We start from the raw sequence: 22642 nt of genomic DNA on the forward strand, positions 1-22642 counted from the left end.
TGGAATATAAAAATAGAGAGGTCTGCTAAAGTTATACAAGGCATTAATTAGGCTGCACCTGGAATACAGTTAGCAATTTTAATCCTCTTATCTAAGGAAAGATATACAGACATTGGAGGTAATCCAGAGAAGATTCATTTAGTTGATTCCATGTATGGAGGGATTTTCTTCTGAGGAGAAGTTTAATAAATTGGGTTTGTACTCACTGAAGTTTAAAAGAATGGAAGGGACCTCATTGAAACATATAATATTCCTAGGGGCTTGCCTGAGTAGATATGGAGATATTATTTCCACTTGTAGGAAAGTGCAGCACCAGAGTGAGAACTTCACCCATCTAAGATAGAGATGAGGAGGTATTTCATTTTTCAGAGTGTAGTGAATCTGTAGAATTCTTTATTGCAGAGGGCTGTCAATGCTGGTTGTTCAGTTTATTCAAGGCTGAGACAGACAGATTTTTATTCAGAAAGTGAATTCAGGGTTATGGGAATGGGGTTGGGCAGGAAAGTAGAGTTGACAATTATCAGATCAGCAATGATCTCATTGAATGGTGGAGCAGACTTGATTTGTTAAATGACCTGCTTGTGCTCCTACATTTTGCAGTTTGTCACTGTGTGTCAGTAGTGGAGGACGTTGAGTCATAGAGTCATACAGTACGTAAGCAGACCCTTTGGTCCAATCACTCCATGCAGAACATAATCCCAAACTAATCTAGTCCTATCTACCTGCTCCTGGCCCATATCCCTCCAAAATTTTCCTATTCATGTATCCATCCAAATCCAAATGTCTTTTGGTGTTGTAATTGTACCCACATCCACCACTTCCTCATGAAATTCATCCCACATGCGAACCACCCTCTGTGTAAAAAAAAATCCTTGTATGTCTTTTTTAAATCTCCCTCCTCTCACCTTAAAAATGTGCCCCCTAGTCTTGAAATTCCCTGTCTCAGGGAAGAGACAACTACCATCAACTCTATCTATACCTCTCATTATTTTATAAACTTCTATCAGGTCATCTCTCAACCTCCTAGGCTCCAGTGAAAAAAGTCCCAGCCTATCCAGCCTTTCTTTATAACTCAAATCTTCCATACCTGACAACATCCTGGTAAATCTCCTCTAAACCCTCTCCAGCTTGATAATATCCTTCCTATAATTGGATGACCAGAACTTGACACAGTATTCCAGAAGAGGCCTCACCAATGTCCTGTACAAACTCAACATAACATCCCAACTCCTATACTCAAAGGAGTGAGCAATGAAGGCAAGCATGCCAAATGCCTTCTTAACCATCTTATCTATATGCGACACAAACTTTAAAAAAACAAGTACCTGCACCCCTAGGTCCCTCTGTTCTACAACACTACCCAAGGCCCTATCATTAATTATACAAGCCCAACCCTTGTTTGTTGTACAAAAATACAATACCTCACACTTATCCAGATTGAACTACATCTGCCATTTTTCAGCCCATTGACCCATTTGATCAAGATCCCGAAAAAATCTTAGAAAACCTTCTTCACTGTCTACAATGCCAACAATTTTGGTGTCATCTGCAAATGTACTGACCATGCCTTCTATATTCTCATCCAAATCATTTACATAAATGACAAACAAATGACGACCCAGGGCCAATCCCTGTGGAACACCGTTGGTCACAGGCTTCCAGTCTGAAAAGCAACCCTCCACCGTGACTGTCTGTCTCCTGCCATTAAGCCAATTACCTATCCAATTGGCAAGCTCACCCTGAATCCCATGTGACCAAACTTTACTAATTAGTCCACCATGAGAAACTTTGTCAAAGGTTCTATTAAAATCCAAACAAACAATGTCTACTGCTCTGCCATCATTAATATTTTTGGTAACTCCCCAAAAACACAATCAAAGTTTGTGAGACACAATTTTCCTCACACAAAACATTTTGAATATTCCTAATCATACAGGTCATGCAGCACGGAAACAGACCCTTCAGTCCAACTCATCTATGCCAACCAAGATTCCCAAACTAAACTAATCCCACTTGCCTGCATTTGGCCCATATCTCTCTCAACATTTCCTATTCATGTAGCTGTCTAAATGTCTTTTAAATGTTGTAACTGTACCTGCATCTACCACTTCTTCTGGCCGTTCCTTCCACATACTAACGGTCCTCTGTGTGAAAAAGTTGCCCCTCAGGTCCCTTTCAAATCTTTAAATCCCTTTTAAATCAGTTCTGAGGAGGGGTCACCGGACCCGAAACGTTAACTTTGCTTTTTCCTTCACGCGTGCTGCCAGACCTGCTGAGCTTTTCCAGGAACTTTGTTTTTGCTCCTGATTTACAGCATCCGCAGTTCTTTCCGTTTTTATTCCCTTTTAAATCTTTCTCCTCTTACCTTAAAAATATGTACCCTAGTTTTGAACTTCCCCATCCTAGGGAAAAGACCTTTACTATTCATCTTATCTATGCCCCTCATCATTTTATAAACATCTATAAAGTCATCCCTAAAGCTCCTATGCTCCAGTGAAAAAAGTCCCAGCCTATCCATATAATTCAAACCCTCCTAACAACATCCTTGTGAATCTTTTCTGAACCATCTCCAATTTAATAATATCCTTCCTATATCAGATCAGAACTGTACACAGTTGTTGAAAAGTGGCCTACACAACGTTCTGTAGAACCTCAACATGACATCCGAACTCCTATACTCAATGGTCTGAGCAATGAAGTCAAGCGTACTAAATGCCTTCTTAACTACCCTGTCTACCTGTGGCACAGCTTTCAAAGAACTATGTACCTGAATCCTTAGGTGTCTCTGTTTGACAGCACTACCCAGGGCCCTACCATTAACTGTATAAGTGCTGCTCTTGTTAGAGGGAATCGAATCAAGCAAGTTGCTTTGTCCTGAGTGGTGTTAAGCTTCCCGTTGTTGGAGCTGGTTTCACCCAGGATACTTAATTAGCTAACATAGTAGGTGAAGAGGGAAATGGTAGCAGGTGGAAGTAGGCACTGGCTTGGCATATGAATATGATAGACATCGGGATGCATGGGACATTTGGTTTCATGAGTTGGCATGGGTGAGGTTTGGAAAAGTGTGGGGATGAGCATGAGAGCGAGTGCAAAGGGTAGAGGTCAGAGAGATTAATATTTTTTTCCCTTTTGGAGAGGTAAGGTACCCTTTGGGATAGAAAATGATATGCTTATGAATTAAAAAGTACATAAATACATTAGGTTTGCAAAATTTTCAAGAAAATATCCAAACAATGTAAAGTTATGAAAAAGTGTCCACTATTTCAAAGTGCCTTCCCACATAAAGCCATTTTAAATTTGTGCTGCTTTACTGATTGCCTAAAATATCATCGACACAATGGGGTGCCTTTTGATGGACAGCTCCAACTACTTATTTGATTGAAATGTTTGTTGATGTAAAGGATTAAATGCCTAAGTCAGAGCTTTTAAAAATGTTTATTTACGTAGGTTATTGAATTCTCAAGCTACATGCTTATTTACACAAGTCGTTGAAACACAAGTGTAGTATTTGTTAACATACATAATTTAGTTAAACAGTATATTGGATTTTTTAAATCAATAAAAGTGGTTTTGGTTTCAACAGTGACATCATCGATATACTGGTAACTTTATTTTCCCTCCTGATGAATGACCATGCTGCACAACAGGTGAGTTGACATGGGAGGTGGGTGTAAAATAATTGGTATAAAAGGTATAAGGGCCACCACAGCAGTTGGGGTAAAAGACATATATGGAGCCATGGAATTAGGTAGATGGGCACCTTTGGCATAGAGGGTAAGTGAGACATCAGTGATGGGTAATTGGACATAAATTGGCAAGGGGCTATGGTGGGGTCATACAGAAGCAAACAGGGGCATATGTTTGTATGGATGGGGGCATGGGGAATGAGGGCTGTTTTTGTTTTAAAGTTTATTCTTAAACTTTAAACAGTGCCAGAGTCACTAGGCAGGCTTTCTGCCCAGAGTGCCTCAGGAACCAGGCAGCTTCCTGAACTCCTCTGGGTCACCTGCCCCACCTCTCAATCCAGCCCAGCCTGCTAGACCAAAAATTGAAAGTGCAGGTGGCCATTTTCAAAGGGCAGCAAACTGGCATTTCTCCTAACTCTGCATATCTGACCTGGGAATGAAAATCAGGACCCAAGCACTTAATCATCTGTTCTCATTCTCCTAATCTGACTGAATATCTAATTCTGCTTTATAGTGCTCCTCTGAAGCACATCTGTTGTTTTAGTTCAGGAAGTTGCTAGATAAATGCAAGTTAATGCTTTGTTGGTGAACTCACTGACATTAAAATTCTCTGACCTTTTGCTGTGGCACTGGTGATTTTATCTGGATTCTGCTCAAATGGAATCTATGTTTTTAAACACTTGTTGGCCTCTACCATGTTGTTCATGCCCAGTCAGAGAAACAAATAGAGCCGTGATAATCTTCCCATCTTGCAGTTAGGAGCATTGGGTTCAGACCCGAGTCTAGACAGAATGACAACTGGAAATTGAAGCACCAGCTCTGAAACCTGGTAGATTTCCTAACAGGGGTCCTTGCCTCTGATAGGTGTGGGTGAACCCCTTCTTTAATTCAAACCCACTTTTTAGAAAGTGCTCTTAAGCATTAAAGCCATGAAGCAACCAATAGTTAATCACTTTAGCTGCTATTCCCTCTTAAGTGGTTCAAGAGTCTCTTATGTAAAACTTGAGTTAGGCCAGGACCTATGTAAGAACATAAAGGATGGACTGCGTGAAGTAATTCATCTATTGTGTCAGCCTTGCCAGTGATACTCATAGCCTATGAACTGATGAAAAATGGATTGAGGGTGAAAAAAGCTTCATTTATTGAAGAAAATTTTTAAAAACCTCTATTTGTACTTCATTGTGAGAAAACATCTGATAGGTTATTAAGAAAATACACCTTAGAGTGAACAACTGTCCCTCAGTTTCCACTTCCTAACTAAATTTTCAGTGATTTCAGCCAAAATTCCAGCATTATCTGCCAAAATTACTTCAATGTTCAGCAATACCAGTTTTTACAACTGAATGAGTGTTGTTTTCATTTCCCCCATTCTATTTGGACCTTAAAAGAGGTACGAATATTTGCAAATAAAACGTCACAAAACAGGGGGAAATGAAAGGCAGTGCACTTTGAATAAAATGTAGTTCACTCAGTTGACCAAAACGAAAATCAGCCTTTGCAGTCAATAGTAACTTAGATCAACACAGACGCACACAGACAAAAATGAGTCAGAGGAATCATTGCCTTCAAATAACTAAGCCTACAAATGCAAGTTCCTTTCTTCGGAAATACATTACATCCTGAGGATAAACAGCGTCCAGGTTTTGAATTAGTGCACGCATTTTAATTACAATGTACTTAATGGGCTGATAAAGTTGGATGTCAAAATGAGACAGCAATAATATGGAAATGAGAAATAAACGCGATTGAAAGGCAGACGTTTACAAGAAAGCCCACAGAAGGTGGGTGAGTGCCTCAGTGTCTAGTTTTTTTTCCTCTCTTGCTCTGCAGTTCCTTGCGAGCAGCTGTCCCGCGCGCGTGCGCACTGGCGACCTGGAAATTTGCTACTCGTGACAGAATTTGGGTAAGAAACGGTGTAATTTTTAATTTTAAAAAGAAAATAAGCCAGGAGCAAAAGCTCTCAGACAACGAATGGTGTATCTAGGTGGCCCCTCCCGCCGGGCTGGGAATTTAACTTCCTCCCTCCTCCCCTCAATTCCTTTTTTTAAAAACCCCACTCCACTCCCTGGCGTTTATCCTAATTGCATTTGGTGCAACTTAAATAAAAGTAGTTGCAGAGAAGCGAGTGGCCGGGGACTGTATGTGTGTGTCTGCCTGCAGAGCAGCACAAGTCCCCCTTAGCAATTAGAAATAAATGATTAATAACGGGGAGAAAAACTAATTTAAATAGAGAGGGAAATAGTGTTTGAGCAGTGCCGGTGAATGATGAGTGTTGATAGTTGGAGATTATAATAATTATTACAAACACTGAACTCTCCTGTGACACAGACCATTTTATGGAACCCGGGCAAAGTGCGAGGCTTCCATTGGAATGGGAGCGAGCCGCCGCTCGATACAATGTTTCCGCGCCGCTCTCTCATTCCCCCCTTTTTTTGTTTACTAAAAGAGAAAGGGATGCAACAAATTCACGTTTTAAAATGCAACGTGTCTCCTTTTTAGGCCTTTACAGGAATATAGACTCCGCCATTTTGAGAAACTGCCCAAATAAAATACAAGAAGTGTTTGAGGAAGAGAAATCTCAGGGTGGATTCTGCAAAAGAGAGAGAGAGAGAGAGAGAGAATGTGAGGGGGGGTTGGAAAGAACGAGATGTTGAGAAACTGCCCAAATAAAATACAAGAAGTGTTTGAGGAAGAGAAATCTCAGGGTGGATTCTGCAAAAGAGAGAGAGAGAGAGAGAGAGAATGGGGGGGTTGGAAAGAAAGAGGGGGGAAAATAGATATAGGTAGAGTCCAGGCATGGAGAGAAACTACCGAGTTTTTTTCAGGAAGTGCACGCAATTGTGATGCACATTTAAATTATTAAATCCTCCAGTAGGTTAAGTTTTTTTTTCTATTTGTTAATCGGGTACCTAGGCTGATTGACAGTGTAAGGATTAGCTACACAATTTATAATCTAAAACTCACTTGATATCCACGAATTTAAATTTCTATCAAATGAACCTCGGACTTGACAAGAGGAAAGTCTGACGACGTTATATATAAAATTTAAGTTTCATTTATTTATCTCCAGGGTTGTTTCAAGTAACGTTAATTCATATTCATTTTTTCGGTAAATTGGGTGCGAACGCTGTTAATAACGACAGTAAGTATGTAACTGAAATGCATTTTCTTTTGTGTTCATTATTTGAAACTACTGTGCATAGTTGAGTGCATTCTGGAAACTTTCAAGTACAAAACATCTTTTTTTAAAAGATAATGCAGAGCGACCTCAAATGGTTTTTGTCTAGAGGTGCAGGGAAGGATAGTATATTTGGCTGTCAGGATGAGGCGATTGTGTTTGAAGGTAAATATGTGAAGTTAATTGTTCACATTTAAAGGCACTGTTTGCACGCGTTTTGTTTTATCCTTCAATTAGTGTAATTTTATTTATTGCTGAAACAGTCAGAAATCATCTTTTAATCGGGACAGCCCAGTCCACTATGCATTCTTTTGAGTTAAGTGTTCTGATTGATACAAGCATGAGCTGAGTACATTTGCCACTGATTCACATGCCACTGGGGAAACTGTTCCAGGCTGTCTTTCAGGATTGGAGAAATACTGTTGGAATATTTACTTGCTGTTGATTGTATTAAATAAATAATTTTAACAAACTCAAAGTAAGTTTCAAACTATATTGTTCCACCAAAACTATCACACTTGATGAACGTTGGAGGAATTTGACAAAAGACACAGTCCTTTTTCTGATTTTCTGCTGGTGTTCTTCATCATATTTGATCAGTGAGGAATGGGACCACTAGTTTTTGTTTAATTGTTTTGTCTTGGTGCTACAATTAAGTCAGATCACATTGAAAATACAAATGTTCTGCTGGAGTTGAGGTCCATCTCCTTATTGTTTATTTTTGTCTCATGATGAAATTCCAAAATACAGATATTTTCTTCTAATGATAACTGTGACTAACAAGGAAATGAGTGAGCTTTATTGTCTTGCATCAGATGAAATTGACAGTTAGTTACAACTATAAGGTATTCACTCGTCCAAATTTGTAATTACCAAATTTGTTGCATTATCCAGCATTTATTCAATGCCTATCTGCTCTATATGTGGCTTAGCAAACCCACTACACCATTTGCTAGAGTGAACAATTGATCGAATGACGTTCTCCTTTGTGTTAGATTGGCTTTGTCCCAAATGCTGCACTGAGTTCGACAACAGTTGCTTAAATGAGTGATAGTTTATGGAGGAAGGAAGTTGCTGTCGGCAAATTGGTTTCTCGGAGGAATATTGTCTTGTTTATTTTATGTACAAGGTTCTTTTATCAAACTTGGGCCTTTCAGTGGCTCAATGTACTGATTTCTCTTTCAAAATTTTTGAGAAGACCACTTGTTTTTCAGTTTTACTTTTTGAAGCAGCTGACTACCTCCTTTGAGTACACTTTCATGAATACTTATCACTCTTTGACGCTATTACCTGTACCTATTCTTTAGTTCATATTTTACGTTGAGAAAGCTGGCAAGCTTTTTGGTTGCATGGAGAATCACAGCAGCACATACTGCTGTCAATCCACAATCATTACTTGAGGGTATTAACAAACTATTTCAGCTGACCTCACAATTGTCTGATTGGAATTTGTCATGTCATACTTGAATGAAGGATCAGACAACCATAAGCACAAGGAACAGGAACAGGAGTTCAGCCCCTTGATCCTGCTTTACCATCCAGTAGGTTGATGTGATATTCCTTACGTCCACTTTCCTGTCCTTTCTCCATAACCCTGATTCTCCTACTGAACAGCAATCTGTGTATTTCAGATACAAGGACTCTGTCACCGCACGTCTGTGGCAAACAGGTTTTTGAATCAAATTTAAAAAGAAGAGACAAAATGATAATGTGTTATTTTGCTTTAAATTCGCATAGTGTACTAAACCACAGTGGAGCTGTAAGTATTGTGAGTAGCTAAGGCAGATACAAATTACTATGACTGAGTAAGTCTGGTACTACCATACCTTATGATGCACCTGAAATCATGTGAGAGCGTGATTAAAGTAATGAGATGCATCTTTGCTGTGATGTAAAGTTTGGGCTAGCATATTTCATTAGATTTATTATTGAAAGTAGGTTTTACAATCAACTTTAAGCAGTAGATTTGTTTAAAAATGATGAATTGAACATATGTAAAAGTTGAAATGAAATATGATTTGTGGAGAGATTGTTGAAAAGTGATTGAATGGCTTCATTACCTTGTATCACAGTTTAATCTAGACAAAATGAATCCTTTCCATTGTTGTGAAAATCTCATGATTAAAATGGGCAGCCTGCTGGATTTCTAAGAAGTGATGTTTTTGATGCCTAGGCATTGCTGGGCTGCCACGCATCTTAATCTGTGCCCTTCAAGTTTCTAATGTATGTGTATTAGAGTTACTTTTATGTAATCACTGCTATCAAATTGGTATTCCTTTTTAATTATTTTCTACAGTTGAGCAATACCAGATATCTTAGGAGATTTTTCATAACACTCAACAAATATACATTCTGTTGAGGAAAGAAAGATACTACAAGACAGATGCTTCGTCTTTGACAACTACGAAAATTTAAGGATGATATCCAATTGAAAGAAAAATTGCCAATACTGTGAAGATTGGTAGGGCAGAACACTGGCAACAGTTTAGAATTCAGGGAAAGTTGCATTTTTTTTAAAAAAGGGGGAAATTAGAATTTGAGAGTAAACTAGGGTGAAATTTTTTGGAAATAATAGAGCTTCTACAGTTTTTAATAAAAGGAAGGGAGCTGAAGGATGGGACTAGAGAATTAATACTGGGAAATAAGGAAACGGGACAGTCTTTAATCAAGAACTTTATATCAATCGTTATGGTAGATGTCACAAAAATCTGTGGACAAGCAGGGCAAATTAACTGAAAAGAATCAATACCACTAGAAAGAAACTCCAGTTATGGGTGTACTAATGGGACGATAGGCTGACAGGTTTTTAATATCTATTCGTGAGATGTGGATTGCCTTGTGGGCTATCACTTATTGCCCAGCCTTGGGATCCCATGAGAAACAGGTGCTGAGCTGCAATCTAGAACTACTGCAGTTCATTTTGTGTACGTGCTCCACAGTGCTGTTCGGGAAGGAGTTCCAGGATTTTGACCCAGCGGGACTAAACGAATGATGATTGTATTTCAAAGGCAGGATGATGAGTGGTTTGGTAGGAAGTTGCAGATGGTACTGTTACAATGTAGCTGTTGCTCTTGTCCTTCCAGGTGGTAGTTGTCATGTGGTGGAAGGTGCTGTTTAAGGAGCCTTGGAGAATGTACGTGTTGCTGATGTTTGACCTGATGCCGTGAGACTTAATGGCATCTTGACCCAATGTTGAGTACTCTTAAGGGTGACTTTTTTCTGACTGTATACCAATGTGCTGCCACCTCTTCTGCTGAAGGTGCTTTTTTAGACAAGGTATGTAAGGTGTGATTTAATGAGTATGATTTTGTTTGCCTGTGTATTGACTAGTCTGTGAGATAACTCTGGCAATTCTGGGCCCCACAGATATTTAGTAAGGAGTACTGGGTAGCTTGAGTTTGCTGTTGTTGTTGTTTCCAGTCTATAGATTGATGCTAGGTTGTCTGGTTTTGTTCCTATTGTGTACTTTCTTTTCTGTTTTGATCTGACTGAATGGCTTGTCAAGCTATTTCAGAGTGTATTTAAGAATTAACCACATTGCTGTGGGTCCAGAGTCCCATTTAAGTCGGACAAGGTCATGATGGCAGTTTTGAGTCCTTTAAAGGACGTTAGAGAGGCAGATGAATTTTACATCAGTTGACAATGGTTATCACTAAACTTTTAATTTCAAATCTTATTGAATTCAAACTCTACCATCTACCATGGTGTCTTTTGAACCTGGGTCTTTAGATTACTAGGAAAGTGACAATGCCACTAGTTTATCACTTCCTGATGAACATGATGGCATCCAACCCAGCATCTTGAAAGAAGTGGCTGCTGAATGGATGCATTGAATTGTAAACTTCCAAAATTCCATTGAATTGGAAAATGTCAGAATTAATGCCTCTAGCCCAGGAATGAGGGTACAGAAAACAAGAAACTATAGGCTGGTTAACTTAATGTTGGAAAAATGCTATCGTCCATTTTAAGATTATAATATAATTTAGAGCGTGATAACTTCAGATGAACGATCATGGTTTTGTGTTTGACCACTTCATTAGGATTTCTTGATAATGGAGCGAGCAACTTGGTTTTAGAAGTACTAGCAGGTCTAGTGTATTTGGATTTCCAAAAGGAGTTCAATAAGATGTGCCATAAAAATCACTGCACACGAGCTCATGGTGTTGTGGGTTATATATTAGCATTCGTAGAGGATTGGATAACTAACAGGAAACAGATGTGATAAATTGGTTGCTTTTAGGTTGGTAAACTGTAACTAATTGGGTGCCCCAGGGATCAGTGCTGGACCCTCAACTATTTACAATCTATAGCCATGATTTGTATAAGAGATAAGTACATTCTAAATGAATTTGCTGACAAGACAAAAACAAATAGAAAAGCAAGTTGTGAGGAGAACAAAAGTGTTAAAGGCATATATGCAAGTTAAATAGGCAAAAAATTTGCAGATGGAGTGTAACGTGGAGAAATGGGAGGTTATCCATTTGGGAAGAGTGAGATGGGAATCAAAGGAATATTACTTACTGGAGAGGCATTACAGAATGTTGTGATTATAGAGGATCCGTGTGTATTGAAAGCTGGGTTATTGAAAATATTGAAGACTGAGTTAGGCAGAATTTTCATTCATAAAGGAATGAAAGGATATGAGGACAGATAGCAAATTGGATCATCCTTGATTTCATTGAATAGTGCAGCAGGGTATTTTCCAAAATTAGCACTACTCTTTGACAATCCAACACATACCAACATTAGTATGGCCTTTAAATCCATCCCCCCTTCCATTGTTTTAACATGACACATGATCATAAGGGATCATCATGTGTGATAGAAAATATTAGTTGAGAAGGTATTTTGATGGGGTAATGAACCAATAATAATATGGATTCTTAACAGACTTGCAAGGATGAAGTTTACCATTTTGCTACAGGCTTGATAAGCTTTTCAATAACAAGTCAGTCAGAACTATTTCCATTCCATGCTTTAATAAATGGAAATCAACTCCTTAGCCTGTGCAAGCATGAACAATTTATACTTACCAATTGATAAAGGGTGAAACATTGAAGGAGAAATCAAATTCAAGTTTTTGAATATTAAAAATGGTGTGATCTAACCAAAACAAAAATTACTCTGAATTTTCTAATGTGTGCTAAAAGCGCAGCTGATATTTATGGAACACCTTTTAATGTAATAAATTGTTGCAAAGGCGCTTAAAATTTGACACTAAGCCACGGAGATATTAGGGAATGTGACCAAAGCTTTGACAAAGAGGTAGGTTCGGAGGGGTGCCTGAAAGGAGACAATCAAGTTGGGTGGAGTGAGTTAGGTAGGGAATTGCAGAGTTTCGTGTGTGTTTAGAAAGTGCATTTGCACACAGTGTAGTGGCTGTTATGCCATTGTTGTGTGACCTCTACCTCTGCTGTAGGTTGTTTTCCCTTTAATTTCTGACAGCTATTAAACATATTACTTGCAACTTGATATCAGAGCTGGGAAGCTGAGATTGGGTGAATTTTCAGAGTTGTAAGAGGGCCAGATGCTATTTCTTTTTCAAAAAAACTTTGTGAGAATTTAAAAACTGCCCTCTAACTTTTGAAGTTCTGGCTCTGAATTTTTCACCCCCTGGTGCTGTGGAAATGAAAGCAGATTTGAGACAAAGTTGGAATTTTTTCATACTCGGTGCCAAAACTATGAGATAGCTACAGAATTAAATGCAAAATTGTTACTCTTAGTTACTCAGTTCTGTTCACAGTGCTGGAGAAAGAGTGTTTCAAGTTGTAGTGCCACCAGTATCTTGGTGAGGAGCAATGAAACCAGACAGGAGTGATTTTGAAAGCTTTGAAAACATACTTAAACCCAATATTGATGTCACTTATGGATAGCATGTGTTCAATATCAAAGCTAGAGAGAGTGAGACTGTTGACCAGTATGTGATGGTACTAAAACATGTACTAAAACATCAATATTGGGTTTAAGTATGTTTTCAAAGCTTTCAAAATCACTCCTGTCTGGTTTCATTGCTCCTCACCAAGATACTGGTGGCACTACAACTTGAAACACTCTTTCTCCAGCACTGTGAACAGAACTGAGTAACTAAGAGTAACAATTTTGCATTTAATTCTGTAGCTGTCTCATAGTTTTTTTTAGTGTTTTTAAAAAAAAAACTGAAATATGATCTCCACAGATTATTGACTTAGAGATTCTGCTATGAGAGCATATCTGCTCAGAGAAGAGAAACTTTCTCAAGAAAGCTACTGACTTATGCAGAAGCTCTGAAGTTGTCAGTCATCAGCCAGTGTGTATTAATGCATTAACAGATGAGACTTTACATTATGTTGAGAGACACTCCAGGCTGAATGAGAACAATATGTTGGAAAAAGGAAGAAATATTTGTAAAAGAGCCAGAGAGAGAGAAATCAAGGCCAGAGGGTAGGCTGTAAGTATTGCTGAGGATATCTCACAAAAGAAAGCACTTCAAGTATAGTAGAAAGGAGTGCTTAACTGCAGGAAGCTGAATCACTTCATGTGCAAGTGTATAGCAATGAGAAGCAAACAAGTTAATAAAGATAGCTGCTGAAGAGCTGTCAGCTGAAGATTCTGATGAATCATTCTACACTATATAGCAGCTTAGCCTTACAACTCTAAAGTTGATAAATCATTTGTAACTGTTAAAATGACAACTGCAGAAAGAGAGCATCAAGTAAATGTAATGTCAAATGCCAGTGCTTCGTAAGCATTACAGGCCTGTGCAAAATTGCCAAGAGTCTGAACCAAAAAAAAACTCCTTTTTAAAGCAAGATTTAGGCTATGTGATGGAATGATACTCATCCCAATAAGACCAGTGATGGTACATTCTTCCCATTGCATTTGCAGAATTTAGAACTGACTTTGGAAAATGTTAGCTGTATTTAAAGAGGTTAAACCAGGGCACTTGGATATATTCAAGGTAATCAAGCTGAGTCACTGGGGTTTTGTGAAAGAAAAATCATGTTTGACCAATCTCTTGGAGTTCTCCTGAGGAGATAACACATACTGTGGATAAAAGGGAACCAGTGGGTCTACTGTAAATGCATTTCAAGATACAAGGCACTACATTAAAGGGTATTGTGGAAAAATAACAGCTCATTGTGTAGTGGGTGACACTGGCATGGATAAAAGGTTGGCTAGCTAACAGCAGACTGAGAACAGGTGTGAATAGGTCTTTTCTGATTGGGAAGATGTAACAAATTGTGTGTCACAGGAATTAGAGCTGGGACCTCAACTGTTCACAGTTTAAATGACTTAAACAAAGAGACAGAAAGAATGGTTGCCAAATTCACTGACAGCACAAAGATAAGTACGAACATAATGTTTGAAGAGGACGCAAAGCTACAAAATGATACAACACACAGAGATGTAGAGATGTACAGCGTGGAAACAGACCCTTCAGTCCAACTCTTCCATGCCAACCAGATATCCAAAATTAATGTAGTCCCATTTGCCAGGATTTGGCCCTTATCCCTCTAAACGCTTCCTGTCACATATCCTTCCAGATGCCTTTTAAATGCTGTAATTGTACCAGCCTCCACCACTTCCTCTGGCAGCTTCTTCCATACATGCACCACCCTCTACATGAAAAAGTTGCTTCTTAGGTTCCTTTTAAACCTATGCCCTCTAGTTTTGGACTCTCCTACCCTGGTGAAAGACCTTGGCCATTCACCCTATCCATGCCTCTCATGATTTTATAAACTTCTATAAGGTCACTCCTCCAGCCTCTCACGTTCCAGGGAAAATAGCCTCAGCCTATTCAGCCTCTCCCTTTAGCTCAAGCCCTCCAACCCTGGCAATGTCCTCATAATTCTTTTCTGAACCCTTTTCAAGTTTCACACCACCCTTCCTATAGCAGGAAGACCAGAATTGCACACAGTACTCTAAAAGTGGCTGAACCAATGACCTGTACAGCTCCAACATGACCTTCCCAACTCCTATACTCAATGCATTGACCAAAAAGGCAAGCTTACTAAATGTTTTCTTCACTATCCTATCTATGTTAAATGAGTGGACAAAGATGTGGCAAATGAAATATAATAATATGTGAACATATCCGTCTTGGCAGGAAAAAGCATATTAGCAAAAAGATTGCAAAGCTGTGAGATGCAGAAGTATCTGGTTGTTCTTCTGCATGAGTTGCAAAAGATTAATATGCAGGTACCGCAAGTAATTAGGAAGGATAACAGAATGTTATCATTAATTGTGAAGGGAATTGAGTACAAAGACAGGAAGGTTATAAAGGCACCAATGAGGCCTTGTCTAAATTGAATGATGAATTAGGTTTATTGTTTTGTGTACAGGAGTGCACTGAAAAATGGACAAGTTGCATTCCTGGCACCATTTTGGATACAAAGGTACCTAGGTACAAAATAGAAAAATAAAGAAATACGTTAAAAATTCAACATTACAGTCCTTCTACAGCAGTTGGCACGCTGTCCCCCGCACTGGGCTGAGTCCCTTGCTGCCATCCGTACTTACCAGCCACTCCTGCACAGACAGTCAAAATCCCACCAACCACAGCCGCTGCTCTGCTGTGGGCTATGGACGCTGATGCTGTCGCTGCTGCTGCCTCCATGACTGAGCTCTCTCCAAAAACAAGTAAAGCAGGAAATAAAAGGAAAAGCGGAGGGGCCCTGGACTTGAGCCTGGATGCTGCCTGCTCTGCCTACAATGGAATGCTGTGCAGTCTTGTTCACTGTTTTTACAGAAGGATGTAAATGCGTTGGAGGTAGGTCTGAGAGGCATACTCGAGTGATAGCTGGAATGGGTGGGGTGTCGAGTGAGCAAACTGTGGTCAAGCTCAGCTTTTAGCTGCTGGAGTTTAGAAAAATAACAGGCAAATTGATGGACAAGAATGAATTCCTGAGAGGTCTACACAGAGTAGCTTTGGTGAGGGTGTTTCCTCTTTAGGAGAATCTAGAGTTAGCTGTCATTGTTTTAGATTGGCAATCCCTGATTTTTAAAGAGAGATTAGGTGAATTTCTTTTCACAGAGGGTCATGAGTCTTGGCTTCTATCACCTTTTTCAGGAAGCGATCCAGGGTCTTTAAATGTTTTAAGGCAGCAGTAGATAGATTCTTGTTAAGCAAGGGTGTGAAGTGTTATCAGAGTAGATGGGCATGTGGTTTTGGGGTTAGTCATTTCAGCCAAGATCCTATTCAGTGGTGGGACAGGTACAAAAAGCTGGCCGAGTTCTGTTCCTGATTTATTTGTTCACGTATGGAGTTCCACTAAGCCAAATCCACTTGTTTCCGGTAAAGAAAGTCTCAAAAGCTTAAACTACTAACTCTGCGTGTGCCAGCACAGATATATAGCATTTTTATAGACTGCTAAGACACTGACTGCAAAAAGATCCCAGAAGATCATAAAGATCTTCTTGGATCAAAAAGATCCTCTTAGGTGATATTGACAAGGAAGACATCCAAGTGGATGAGATTGTGAAGGCCAATTCAGCATCAGCCAAAGAGAGTTCCAGCCTACCTTTGAAGTACAGTCTGAAAGACAAGATAGAGAACACATGACCTCATTGACCCAAAAGGTCCTAAAAAAAAATAATCACAAAGCAAAATAAGGTCAAAAAATTGTTCTTTGAGGAACTGGCAGCTGATAAGCAAGTGAAAGCAGAAGTCAGTGATCAGAGAACAGTAGAAGCAAAAGCATGAGAGAAAATAACATAAAAAGGAAAAAAATATGAAACTTAAGATACCGCCCCCCCCACCCCAGTCAAGTATGTAGGCCATGTGCCGTCAGCAAAAGGATTCAACCTGGATCCTGACAAGTTGAGAATTATAGCAGAGATGCAGCAATTGACGGATTTGGAAGCTGTACAATAATTTGTTGGATTTGTGAACTACTGAGCAAAATTCTTGCTGAATTTGTCATCAGATTGTGAACATTTGTGCAAGATCACTGTTTAGGATATGCAGCAGTACTGGGGCACAAAACAAGCAGCAGCTTTTATTTGAATCAAAAAAAAACTAGCAACAACAGATCAACATGCTGTGGAAGTCATTAACCCAGCAGAGACATTGGATCTGAATCTGAATCTTCCTTTAATCAGGCAGTCGGCATTCCCCAGGGAAAGAACATCACCCCAATAATGAGCAGATACCAGACAAACAACAACAACCAGCTCATGCATGTCATCAAAAGACCAAAACACTTTAAAGATAATGAATGAAATGCATGTGCAGATTCCAGAATTAATACAGTTTTGTTAATAACTTCTAAACAAAAAAACCCAAAGAACTGCAAATGCTGGAAATCGGAAACAAAATCAAAAACTGCTGGAAAAACTCAGCAGGTTTGGCAGTATCTGTGGATAGAAAGCAGTGTTAACATTTCAGGTCCAGTGACCCTTCTTCAGAACTGATTGTAACTAGGGAAAGGTTGGTATTTATGCAGAAGATAGAGTTGGGGGAGGGGGGCTGGCGGGTGGTGGTAGTAGTAAACAATAGGTGGAAATAGAGTTCAGAGCCTGGGAGAATTAATAGCTACTAATGGAGACAGTTGCTGGCTGATAATGGGTTGTTTGTGATGGCAGCCCATGTGATGATAAGGTCTAATGTGTGGGAGTTGGGATAAGGACATGGGAGAAAGTGCTTAAATCCTGAAATTATTGGAACTCGATATGGATTCCTGAAGACTGCAGGGTTCCGAAATGGAAAATGAGGTGTTGTGAACATGTCCTTACCCCATCCCCCAGACACCACACCAGGCCTTGTCATCGTACGGGTTAGTAAAAGTCAGTGATGTTCAACAGGTCTGAAGTAGAGGAGCATTGGTATCGTGAAGGTTTATGGGACTGGAGATGAATCCTTTAAGGAAACAATGAGGATGAATTGATATGTTTCTTTTGTTGCCTCGATGTTGGTCAAGATAATGCTAAGGAGGAAGATTTGATGGATTTCGATGAAATGGAAGGGTCAGAAAGTTTAGATGCTGTTGCTTCAGACACAGTGGATGGACAGTTAGATTGTAAGATGTACCAGTAAAGTGCTACACCTGCCCCCATACATCCTCCCTCACCCCCATCCCAGTAGCAGACTGCATGCACACAGCTAATAAAACTTTCTGTTTCTGAGAAATACATTTGTTGGAAAGTTTAAAATTTGAAATATAAGATCATTTAGATGAAGTCTATAGATTCAACCATTCAATGTAAAGATTGTTCACATTGTTGGTCAAGATAATGTGATCACGGACACCTTATCCTGAATGTAAATTGATGAAATGAATTAAAGATTTAAGAGATGATAAAATGATAAAAGATTCTTAGACTCCCTTTTTTTTTCCCATCACAGCCTTATTATCATCTTGGTACTGTTTTATAATTAACATACATTTGTGGTGATATGTGTTGACATTTGAAATGAACCTAATTTCTCCTATAGAAAAGCAAAATAACACATTTCAGCAGGTGGCAGTATGTTACCAAACAATAGACCATTAAAGAAAGATAACTAAGAAAGACCTAGTAGTGTGAAACCTCAACCTAGCAGTTACTGGAGCTGGGCATCTTGCTATGAGTGCTGTGAACTGGTCTTTGTCATTCTTTTAAATTGTAGTGTTTATGTACTGCAATTTCTGGGAAGTGAATTGGCAATGGTCTAGTAATGTAAACAAGTGGTTGAGATCTTTGAACATGTGATCAAATGTTTTATTAACGAAGTTAAGATCGGAGAAAATAATCAGACCTAATGATATAGAATTAAGTGGGATGACTTAGTTTCAAATCAGATACAAAAGAAGAAATGGGCTGAGGAGTGGCAAATGTAGTTGAATTTAGATAAATGTGAGGTGTTGCATTTTCATAAAACAAACAAGGCAAATTATGGTAGGGCCCTGGGGAGTATCACCGAATAAAGAGACCTGGGGTGCAGGTGCATAGTTCCTTGAAAGTGGAATCGCAGGTAGAAAGGGCGGTGAAGGCGTTTGGCACGCTTAGCTTCATTAGTCAGTGCATTGAGGAGTTAGGATGTCGTATTGCGGTTATACAGGACACTGGTGAGGCCATTTTTGGAATACTGCATTCAATTCTAGATTCCCTGCTGTAGGAAAGATATTGTTGAACTTAAAAGGGTTCAGAAAAGATTTATAAGGATGAAGCTGGGATTGGAGGGTTTGAGCCATAGAGACAGGCTGAAAAAGCTTGGGGTTTTTTTCTCTGGAATGTCGGAGACTAAGGTGAGACCTTATTAGAGGTTTATAAAATTCTGAGAGACATGGATAGGGTGAATAGCAAGGACTTTTTCCCAGGATAAGGGAATCTAAAACTAGAGGGCATTGGTTTAAGTTGAGCGGGAAAAGATTTAAAAAGGACCTGAGGGACAACTTTTTCATGCAGAGAGTGGTACATGTATGGAACGAGCTGCCATAGGAGGTGGTCAAGGCTGGTGCAATTACAACATTTTAAAAGGCATCTACATAGGTATATGAATAGGAAGCGTTTAGAGGGATATGGGCCAAATACTGGCAAATGGGACTAGGATATCTGGTCAGTGTGAGCGAGTTGGACTGAAGGGTCTGTTTCCGTGCTGTATAAGTCTCTGACTGTTTTAAAAAAAAAAAAATGGAGGAGAAGAAAGATTAGATTAGAGGAAAGGAATTGAAGGGGGAAAAAAACAAGGAAATAAATGCAAAATAATCTGGTGGATCAACTGCACGCACGCAATAATGAGCCTCCAAAGTTCTAAATTTTTGAACCCCCAAAACTGAGTTTCATGCCAGCACCATAAATCATGTCATTAATGGAGTCCTTTTAAGATGAGATACAAACTTTGAATCTTGGCACAGATATTCTTTCACACTTCTATTGCAAATCTAGCAGTTTCTTGGCACAAAAGGAGGTGGGTGGAAAAATCCCATTTTTGCACCCCTCACAATGGAGTGACACAAGTTTTCCAGTGACTTGTAGCATTTGCAACTTCTAACACATTTTTATCATCTCAACAAAAAAGTACTGGTTTGTTTTAAATGTCTCAATAATGGTGAGTACTGTGAACTGGTCAATAGTTGTGCAATAATTTCTGTACCAAAATTCAGTTCCATGTTGCTAAATGGAAGTTGCAACCTGTCTGTCCTTGAGTGAAAGGAAAAGTTGAGGAAGTCTGATTTTGAATCCCTTGCCTGTCATTTGGTGGTTGCCCACTCACTCACCCTGATAATATTGGAGGCTGAGTGGTGAAAACCTGTTTCTGAGCACGAAGAATGTAGCGTTTCAGTAATGATTTTTAATTTTGCCAATACATCCTGGACTTACTTTTATTGTTCCTAAATCTGAGATCTCTAGGAGATTTCTCACATATGCTTCCCCCCAACTCAAACTTCTGACAGTGAGGACCTCTTGAGGAGGAGGTCAGGCATTTCTGATGGATTTATAAGGGACTGGCTTAAGTCATCAATTTTGGCGCTAGACAAAGTCATTATCAAGATGGCAGCATCCAGCTTTCCAAAGGTGCAGGCTGTTTTGATTGTGATTTGAAAGCTTCTACTGAGAAAACCCTCCATGTTGGGGTTTTGCACAAATCCTCCATGCACAAATTAAATGTGGTAACATTTTTAAAAATATTCTACATACAGGAAGTTGTCATTATCACCTTGTTTTTTAGGATTGAGTAATAGTTGAGTGGAGGGCTTCTGGAAGACAGTCCACATTGGGTTTCCATGGAGAGTTATCTTCTTATGAGTGAGCGGTACAATATCGTCGGAGAAGTGTCACATGACCCATGCACTTTTTCTGAAGAAGGGACCCAACCCGAAACGTCAACTTTCCTGCTCCTCTGATGCTGCCTGGCCTTCTGTGCTCCTCCAGCTCCACACTGTGTTATCTCAGACTTCAGCATCAGTAGTTGTTACTACCCATGTATCTAAGATTTGTTTTTGGAAATGCAGTTTGCATCTTTTAAAGGGCTACTTAAGACAGTAAAATGTATGTGAAAGGATATTGATATCTTGTACTTTAAACCCTGACGACTTGTGGTGACTGCATTTCATCACCTGAAGTCCACCTTACATTAAACCCTCATTCCACCCCCACGAACCCCCAACTGCAATTTACAGATAAACATTTCTCTAATTCAATATGTGAACTAGAACCTGACCATACAGCAGCACACTCAGTCTATACGTCAACATCCCAGTAACCACCATCTGAACATGTAACTCAGCAGCAAATAAATGCACCTATTTCGTTTTGTATGACTCCACTCCATAAATACCAAAGAACAACATACATGAATAAAGTTCAAAGTAAACACAAGCTGAGCTACTATAATACTGTACTGTTGTTGCTTAGCTGCATGTGTCTTTTATTTCAACCAATTCCACCATTGTCATAGGGGCAAGCTAAAATGGGTGGCCATTCATCTGAATGGATTGTGAGACTCTGGTTAGCCCTGTCTCATGGCAGCTTGTTCTCAGTAGGGAATCGTGGCTGGCTGTAGCTCTAGATCTTGTTCCTGGATATCTTAATGTAAACCTGTCAATTGCCACATATCTTGCCAGATTTAGTCCAGACCCTGCACATAACCATGATGTTCTTTGAATATTTTTCTCTGCTGAAAACTACATGGCTCTAGGCCTTTATAATGAGCATCTCCGTGGATGATAGAAACAAAGCTGCATTTTTCTCATTTACTCCATGTTTGTCAGATTTACTTGTGCTTTTTCAATCACTGTTGCCTCTGGGTGAAAATATCTGAGCAGGTGAGAAGAAGGAAGTACTGAGAGGTGAGATTTGGGCTGAGGATTATGGGCCATGATTATGTTGCCGGAACTCCTGGGTGGCCTGTCCTCATTTTCTCCTGTATCATAATCCATCAGGAAGAATAAACTTTTCTGCCCATCATCCTATTCTTTGTCATTATTACCATCTTTCTCCTGGGCTGGCAATTGTTTTGGTGGATCTGGAGAAGCCATCACTTTTCTTGAGATTAAGAAACCTGTGTTTAGAATTAGATTAAGTCACTAATCTGGTGCTAGCAATGCACTACCAGTCTGATATCTGGTCTTGCTATGGTGCTGAAAGGGAGTTAATTTTTAACTCTCTTGAATTTGAGTTAATGCATTGAATTGATTCAACTCCCCACCCTATGAGTGCACTTACTAAAATAGTACCCCCGCCCCCATCAGTTCTTTAGTGCTGATACCTGCAGTATTCTATGTTGAAATCCACTTTTATATGTGAAGGCCAGGGAGCTGGCTTTAGTTAGATAAGTGATTCGTGTCATGCAATTTGGTCAAGCCCACAAGCTCAGTAGGAAGAGAACTTCCACTATCGGTTCTCCAGTATAACATGTTCCAGTGGCGTACACTTCTTTTATCTGTTGCAATATAAACTACTTCCAAGTACATTTTGAGTTTTGAATGAACTATGAATAAAATGGAACTGTGATAACCTCATAAGTCCAGTATTACATTTCCATTGTGATATGTGAATTCCACCAGCAGATAGCAGTACTGAACAGTACAATGTATGCCGATTTAGGACACCTGGCTGGATATTCATTCCCTCCCTCATTAGCAGACTTTGCAATATGTACAGCCTTAGCACACATTGCAATGCGTTAAGTTTACTTTAAGACCCCTTCTTCCTGCCACACAGCCTCCATACCCAAGAACAAGAGAAGCATTGAAATAGGAGCATTATTGTCACCAATCTCCCACCTAACACTGTCTAAACCTGAGATAACAGATTGTAGAGCTGGATGAACACAGCAGGCCAAGCAGCGTCAGAGGAGCAGGAATGCTGACGTTTC

At 39.4% G+C, this 22642-nt stretch overlaps 1 protein-coding gene across 1 annotated transcript in view; it reads left to right on the forward strand.

The window, feature by feature from the left end:
- The first annotated feature begins 5480 nt into the window (after positions 1-5480).
- LOC109912959 (L3MBTL histone methyl-lysine binding protein 3) overlaps positions 5481-22642 on the forward strand; it is a 135833-nt gene continuing 118671 nt past the window's right edge. Inside the window, exon 1 of the mRNA XM_048597043.1 lies at positions 5481-5589. The gene's annotated coding sequence lies outside the window, so the exon portion shown is untranslated. The remainder of the gene's footprint in view (positions 5590-22642) is intronic.

Source organism: Rhincodon typus, chromosome 5 (assembly GCF_021869965.1).
Source record: "Rhincodon typus isolate 14 chromosome 5, sRhiTyp1.1, whole genome shotgun sequence".
Taxonomy (NCBI): Eukaryota; Metazoa; Chordata; class Chondrichthyes; order Orectolobiformes; family Rhincodontidae; genus Rhincodon; species Rhincodon typus.